The sequence below is a fragment of the Sapajus apella genome, unplaced genomic scaffold (assembly GCF_009761245.1).
Source record: "Sapajus apella isolate SASKATOON/1434 unplaced genomic scaffold, GSC_monkey_1.0 scaffold22, whole genome shotgun sequence".
Taxonomy (NCBI): domain Eukaryota; kingdom Metazoa; phylum Chordata; class Mammalia; order Primates; family Cebidae; genus Sapajus; species Sapajus apella.
In genome coordinates this window covers 3,571,102-3,579,160 of record NW_022436962.1, presented here as the reverse complement: position 1 = coordinate 3,579,160, position 8,059 = coordinate 3,571,102, and the positions used below count along the sequence as shown (strand labels likewise).

General features: G+C 43.4%; 1 non-coding gene across 1 annotated transcript; it reads left to right on the top strand.

Annotated features, from left to right (window-relative positions):
• Nucleotides 1-6,345: 6,345 nt before the first annotated feature.
• On the top strand, nt 6,346-6,449 carry LOC116559130. The gene has a single exon (XR_004272327.1). It is a non-coding gene; the product is annotated as a U6 spliceosomal RNA (small nuclear RNA).
• Nucleotides 6,450-8,059: the final 1,610 nt, after the last annotated feature.

The following is an 8,059-nucleotide window of genomic DNA, read 5'->3' as shown; positions in this document are numbered from 1 at the left end:
AAGCTCCATCTCAAAAAAAAAAAAAAAAAAAGAGAGAGACAGAAAATTGAGGCTGTAGATAAACAGAAATTTGGAATTGTGATGTCATTCTTTTCTTATTTTTATTTTTTGATTTTTCTTTATTAAAATTGAGATCCTGCACAATGGGATTGTGATTTCAATTACCCATTCTTTCATTGTTTTCTATTATCTCAGAACTTAATTGTGCTGTGTTTAAATTTTGTGACTTTCTGCTTTAAGATCATTTAGTTTAATCTCATTTAGTATGATCTTGAAGCTTTATTTCATTTATACTAATATTATGATATATTAGAATTGGAACAGCTGTGTTATTAGAAATGTGATTTTTGACTAAATTTTCAAGCTTTCTTTACATCTATATCCTCACATAGTATTTCTACAGTTTTTTATCTTAATTTTTTCTTTTTTCCTTTTTAAAAAATAGAGATGGGGGGGTCTCACTATGTTGCCCAGGCTGGTCTTGAACTCCTGGCCTTAAGTGATCCTCACATCTTGGCCTTCCAAGGTGGTAGGATTACAGGTTTGAGCCACTGTGCCTGGCCATTTCTACACTTATTGAGCACAGAATTATGCCAGGCACTCTTCTAAGTGCTTTACATACATACTATCATTTAGTTCTTTATAAATTTTTTAATTTATCTCTGTTTTACATAAGAAAAATTAATGCTTAAAAAATTTAAGTAATTTGACCAATGCTACACAGATGGTATATGATTGACAGAGCTGGACTCAAATCCATGTCTGACTTTAATGCTGTTATGTTGCTTGAAATGCTATTATAATGCTTGAAAAATTATTTTGTGAATGTAATGATATATATGGCTGGCACACAGCAGCCATAATATTGCTATCAATATTAATATTGCAGGTATACACTGGGGAAACTCAAAGAACTGTAAACAGAGTTGGTAATGCATTATGTCCTTATATATGTCCTTCAGTATACATATGCATAATATCCCAAATGAAACTCATTATTTTTCTCTTTTTTTTTTTTTTTTTTTTTTGAGCTGGAGTCTCACTCTTGTTGCCCAGGCTGGACTGCATTGGCGCTATCTTGGCTCACTGCAATCTCTGCCTCCCAGGTTCAAACCATTCTCCTGCCTCAGCCTCTCGAGTAACTGGGATTACAGGCTCCTGCCACCATGCCTGGCTAGCTTTTGTATTTTTAGTAGAGATGGGGTTTCACCATGTTGGCCAGGCTGGTTTTTTTTTGTTTGTTTGTTTGTTTTTTTTTTTTTGAGACAGATTCTCTGTCACCCAGGATGGAGTGCAGTGGTACAATCTCAGCTCACTGTAACCTCCACCTCCTAGGTTCAAGTGATTCTCCAGCCTCAGCTTCCAGAGTAGCTGAGATTACAGGCACATGCCACTAGGCCCAGCTGTTTTGTACTTTTAGTAGAGATGGGGTTTTACCACGTTGGCCAGGATGGTCTTGATCTCCTGACCTTGTGATCTGCCCACCGTGGCCTCTCACAGTGCTGGGATTACAGGGGTGAGCCACCGTGCCTGGCCAGATAATGTTGTTCATTTTGAACACCACTTTAAAAAAAATGAATGATAGGCCAAGCGCAGTGCTTCACATCTGTAATTCCAGCACTTTGAGAGGCTGAGGTGGGAGGATCACTTGAGCCCAGGAGTTCAAGGCTACAGTGAGCTACAGGGTACAGTGATTATGCCACTGTACTCCAGCCTGGGGGACATTGAGAACTTGTGTTGAAAAAAAAAAAAGTGAAATATCAGGATTTATATTCTAGAAGGAAAAAAAAGTGAAATATCATGGAAAGAATTTATTGTTGAATGAGCAATCAATGGAACTATCTGAGTGAAAGAACCAAGCAAAACATGAGAAAATATAGACATATGATCACATTTATATAAAAGTCCGTATGCAAAAAAAATATGAGAGATTAAAACAACTTAGTGGCAAGCAGAAGGAAAGGTATATGAATCACCTGTAATTCTGACATTCTGAGACTGCGTTTTGAAGTATTTTCTTCCAGCAGATTTCTATGTCTTTAAATATTTAAATATTGGCTGGTCCTGTAATTCCAGAACTTTGGGAGGCCAAAGCAGGATGATCACTTGAACCCAGGAGTTCAAGAGCAGCCTGGGGAGCAAAATGAGACCCCATCTCTACAAAAAATGAAATAATTGACCGGGTATGATGGCACGAAACTGTGGTCCCAGCTAGACAGAAGGCCAAGGCAGGAATATTTTTTGAGCTTGGGAGTTTGAACAGGGCTGCAGTGAGTCCTATTTTCTCCACTGCATTCTAGCCTAGGTGACAGAGTGAGACTTTGTCTCAAAACAAAAAACAAAGAACAACAACAAACCCCAAATTAAATATAGGCAAAATTGTAACATATTGTATATATTGTTTTACATTCCGTTGTTTGAAACAGTTACCATGGCTTGACTTGGTGGCTCAGGTCTCTAACCCCAGCACTTTGGGAAGCCGAGGCAGGAGGGTCACTTGAGCCCAGAAGTTTGAGACCAGCCTTGGCAACCTAGAGAGAGCTCCTCTCTATTAAAGAAATTTTAGGCTGAGCACACTGACTCACACCTGTAATCCCAGCACTTTTGGAGACCAAGGCGGGCAGATCACTTGAGGTCAGGAGGTCACCAACATGGTGAAACCCTATCTCTACTAAAAATACAAAAATTAGCCAGGTGTGGTGGTGTATACCTACAGTCCCAGCTACTCAGGAGGCTGAGGTGGGTGACTTGCTGGAGCCCAGGAGTTCGAGGCTGTAGTAAACTATGATTGTGCTACTGCACCCCAGCCTAGGTGACAGAGTGAGACTCTGTCTCAAAAAAAAAAGTATGAGAAAAGCAAAGAGTTGTAAAGTCAAATTATTTTCCCAAGGTCCACTGGCTAGGAGGGCCTGGGGCTGAGATTCATGGGTCTGTCTAGCCCGAAAGCTCAAGCACGCATCACTCTGTTGTACTCTCTTCTCTATGGAGCTGGGACCAGACCTGGCTTCAGGGTTTGTCAAATAAGGTCAAGTGTGTCCTGTCACTCCCCATGGTAAATTACATAGCCAGCCTGGCTCCGAGTATTTTCTCCTTTCATAGTTTGGCAGATGGTTATTGACATTCTTGTAGCACTATCCAGTGATCTCAGACAAATCCTGTAGTAGCAAACCAAATCAAAAAGGTCAGAATGTCCTTTGAGAGACAGAAGAAAGAGCCTGGTTTCTGTGTACCAAGTTAAATGTACGAAGTGGTCATGCCCTTTTTCCTCCCCAGTTATGAGGCTTAGACTGTCTGAGGGTCACATCTATCATTTCTTTGCTTCCGAGTCATCAGTGAACAGAAAAATGAGTAGACACAGAAGACAAGGGGTGGGCTTTTCTACAATAAATATTGGAAAGGAAGTACAACATCCATTAAACAGGCAGGGGACATGAACCAGGTACGTGACAACACTGAAACCTATTTTATTTTTAAATAAGAGATGTGAATCCTGAAACTCCAATAGTCAAGAAAGTAAAAGTTAAAATGCATGAGAATATACTTTGTACAATCCCAAATTTATGGGCTTCAAGAAAACCACAACCTAGACTGCCAGGAGCAAACAAACTACTTTAAAATAAAGACATGAGCTTTTTCTTTTTAGAGGCAAGGTCTCACTTTGTCACTGAGGCGTTCAATAACACAATCACAACTCACCGCAGCCTCAAACTCCTGGCCTCAACCCCGTCTCTACTAAAAATACAATTCCAGCCTCAATCTTCCTGGCTCAGCCTCCCAAGTAGCTGGTACTACAAGCATGCACCAACGCATCTGGCTAATTTTTTATACTTTTATAGAGATAGGGGTCTCCCTATGTTGCCCAGGCTGTTCTCAAATCCCTGGCCTCAAGTTACCCTCTTGCCTTGGCCTCCCAAATTGCTGGGATTACAGACAAGAGCCACTGCAATGTGCACTTTTTAACTAGATGACCAAGCTTTCTAATCACAGTTCTAGTAAAATGGCCATGAGTAGACCATATTGGTAGGGGAATTACAGCAGAATGACAAATAACTGAACATTCTCGCTGACCCTGATTCTGCATTTCTTTGTTCTGATATGATGAAATTTTAAATTTTTTATCAAGTGGCTGCCCAACTGGAGGGAGGTTTAAGGAATGCTTTCATTAAAAGTAAACACACTTTTGCATTCTTTCCCAAATCCAGTCTCAGTAGGGTTACTGAGAGAAGCCTAACTAACCACAGTAGTAACTGCTACTCTTCCTCTCTTTCTTTTTTTTTTTTTTTTTGGGACGGAGTTTCGCTCTTGTTACCCATGCTGGAGTGCAATGGCACGATCTCGGCTCACCGCAACCTCCGCCTCCTGGGTTCAGGCAATTCTCCTGCCTCAGCTTCCTGAGTAGCTGGGATTACAGGCACACACCACCATGCCCAGCTAATTTTTTGTATTTTTAGTAGAGACGGGGTTTCACCGTGTTGACCAGGATGGTCTCGATCTCTTGACCTCGTGATCCGCCCGCCTCGGCCTCCCAAAGTGCTGGGATTACAGGCTTGAGCCACCGCGCCCGGCTCTTTCTTCCTTTCTTTTCTTTTTGATGGAGTCTCACTCTGTCACCCAGGATGCAGCGCAAGCAGAATCATAGCTCTTGAACTCTAGTAGTAACTGCTGTGGTTAGTTAGGCTTGTCTGCAGCTAATCATTGTATCAGAAATTGGGGGTCTCAGTTAATGGGCTAATGATTTGAACAAGTGACACTGATTTCCTTTTCATAGTAACGCCTAAGTTAAGCTCCTTACCTTTATAATAAACTATGGATACCAGATCTGATTTTTTTTTTGAGACAGAATTTCACTCTTGTTACCCAGGCTGGAGTGCAATGGCGCAATCTCGGCTCACCGCAACCTCCCCCTCCTGGGTTCAAGCAATTGTCCTGCCTCAGCCTCCTGAGTGGCTGGGATTACAGGCACGCGCCACCATGCCCAGCTAATTTTTTGTATTTTTAGTAGAGACGGGGTTTCTCCAGGTTGACCAGGATGATCTCGATCTCTTGACCTCATGATCCACCCACCTCAGCCTCCCAAAGTGCTGGGATTACAGGTGTGAGCCACTGCGCCTAGCTCAGATCTGACTTTTGATTTGGCTATCTGATAAGGCATTTAACAAAAACGTTAAAGTGATTTTGGTCTACACCATCTTTGGGTAAAGTCCACAGTTTTGTATTCAGTACAGCACTAAATATTTTTTACACAATTGATTGAGAGACTATTAAAAATCAGCTTTTATGTAAGTAAAAGGATAGGTTATTCCTTCTTCCTTCCTTTTTTTGAGATGGAGTTTCACTCTTGTCACCAAGGCTGAAGTGCAATGGTGTGATCTCTGCCTTCCGGGTTCAAGAGATTCTCCTGCCTACGCCTCCAGAGTATCTGGGATTACAGGTGCCTGCCACCACACCTGGCTAGTTTTTGTATTTTTAGTAGAGACTGAAGTTTCACCATGTTGGCCAGGCTGTTTTCAAACTCCATACCTCAGGTGATCTGCCCACCTCAGCCTCCCAAAGTGCTGGGATTACAGGCATGATTACGTGCCTAGCCAAGTTAGTCATTCCTTCTCTCTTTCTTTCCTCCCTCCCTCTTTTCCTCTCTTTCTTTCCTTCCTTCCTTTCTCTCTTTCTCTCTTTCTCTCTTTCTTTCTTTCTCTCTTTTGTTCATTTTTTCCTTTCTTTTTTTTTTTTTTTTGAGAGGGAGTTTCACTCATGTTACCCAGGCTGGAGTGCAATGGCGCAATCGCGGCTCACCGCAACCTCCGCCTCCTGGGTTCAGGCAATTCTCCTGCCTCAGCCTCCTGAGTAGCTGGGATTACAGGCACGCACCACCATGCCCAGCTAATGTTTTGTATTTTTAGTAGAGACGGGGTTTCGCCATGTTGACCAGGATGGCCTCGATCTCTTGACCTCGTGATCCACCCGCCTCGGCCTCCCAAAAGTGCTGGGATTACAGGCTTGAGCCACCGCGCCCGGCTCATTTGTTCCTTTCTTTTTGATGGAGTCTCATTCTGTCGCCCAGGCTGGAGTGCAGAGGCAGAATTGTTGCTCCCTATACCCTTGAACTCCTGGGCTCAAGCAATCCTCCCACCTCAACCTCCCAAGTAACTGGGCTTACAGGCACATGCCACCACATCCAGATACTTTTTGCATTTTTAGTAGAGGCTGGGTTTCACTATGTTGGCCAGGCTGGTGTTGAACTCCTGACGTCAAATGATCCACCTACCTCGGCCTCCCAAAGTACTGAGATTACAGGCATGAGTCACCTCACCTGGCCAGCTTATTTTTTCAATTACAACAATAGGTTAAGTGCTTCCTTCAGCAGCACATTTTCTAAAATTCAAACAATACAGAGATTAGCATGGCCCCTGTGCAAGCATGACATGCAAATTTGTGAAGCATTCCATATTGTAAAAATTGAGGCCAGGCATGGTGGCTCATGCCTGTAATCCCAGCACTTTGGAAGACCGAGGCTGATGGATCACCTGAGGTCAGGAGTTTGAAACCAGCCTGGCCAACGTGGTGAAACCCTGTCTCTACTAAAAATACAAAAAGTAGCTGGGCATGCTGGCATGCGTCTGTAATCCTGGCTACTCGGGAGGCTGAGGCAGGAGAATTGTTTGAACCCCGGGAGGTGGAGGTGGCACTGAGTCGAGATCGTGCCACTGCACTCCAGCCTGGGTGACAGAGCCAGATGCCATCTAAAAAAATAAATAAATAAGACAAACAACAACAAAAACACACAAAACCCTCCAATAGATTAAAATATATCAATCCACACCTGTGATCCCAGCACTCTGGTGGGCAGGAGCAGGCAGATTGCTTGAGCTCAGGATTCTGAGAGCAGCCTGGGCAACATGGTGAAACTCCTTCTCTTTTTTTGTTAAATTTTTATTTAAAATATATATTAAAAATTTTTTTATATATATCCTGAATCCATTGTTGAGCAGCTTACTTACATTCTCTTTCTGCTTACACTCCAGGCATATCATTAGGTTATTTTCTTTTTGACATTACTTTTCTAGGTTTTCTTTTTTCTTTTGGAGGCTGGGCCTCACTGCTGTTGCCCAGTTTGGAGGGCAGTGGTGCAATCTTGGTTCACCTCCTGAGTTCAGGTAATTCTCCCACCTTGGCCTCCCTAGTAACTGGGCTACAGCCGTGCACCACCTTGTCTGACTAATTTTTGTATTTTTTGTAGAGTCGGAGTTTCACCATGTTCCGAAGACTGGTCTTGAACTCTTGAGCTCAAATGATCTGCCTGCCTCGGCCTCCCCAAGTGCTGTGATTATCTGCATGAGCCACTCTGCTCAGTCGCCTTTGGTTTTCTTAAGTTTCAAGTAACAGAAAGCACAGACAACTGTCTTCAACAATAAGGAAAATATACTCTTCCTCACTCAATAAGAGGTTCAAAGGTGGGGCAGCCCCAGTGCTGTTTAATCCATGGCTCAGTGACCTCAGGAGGCCCTATTTCTTTCTATCCCTGCCATTGTCAATGTGTTGAGGTTGAAAGCTCTGACAGCTTTCATTGTTGCGGGTAGCTGCAGCAATTCTAGGAATCACATTAGAACAACAACAACAACAACAACAAAAAAGTCCAATGTAAGAAATTAGGGGATCCCGTTTTCTCTTTTTACTTTCCAGAAGAGAAATCCTCTGGGGGCGGGGCTACGCAGGCGCTGTGCGCAACACTCAGAGGTTTCCCTCCCCATACAAAAAAAAATTAAAAAAAAAGAAAAGGCCGGGCGCGGTGGCTCACGCCTGTAATCCCAGCACTTTGGGAGGCCGAGGCGGGTGGATCACAAGGTCAAGAGATCGAGACCATCCTGGTCAACACGGTGAAACCCCGTCTCTACTAAAAATACAAAAAATCAGCTGGGCATGGTGGCACGTGCCTGTAATCCCAGCTACTCGGGAGGCTGAGGCAGGAGAATTGCCTGAACCCAGGAGGCGGAGGCTGCGGTGAGCCGAGATCGCACCATTGCACTCCAGCCTGGGCAACGAGAGCGAAACTCCGTCTCAAAAA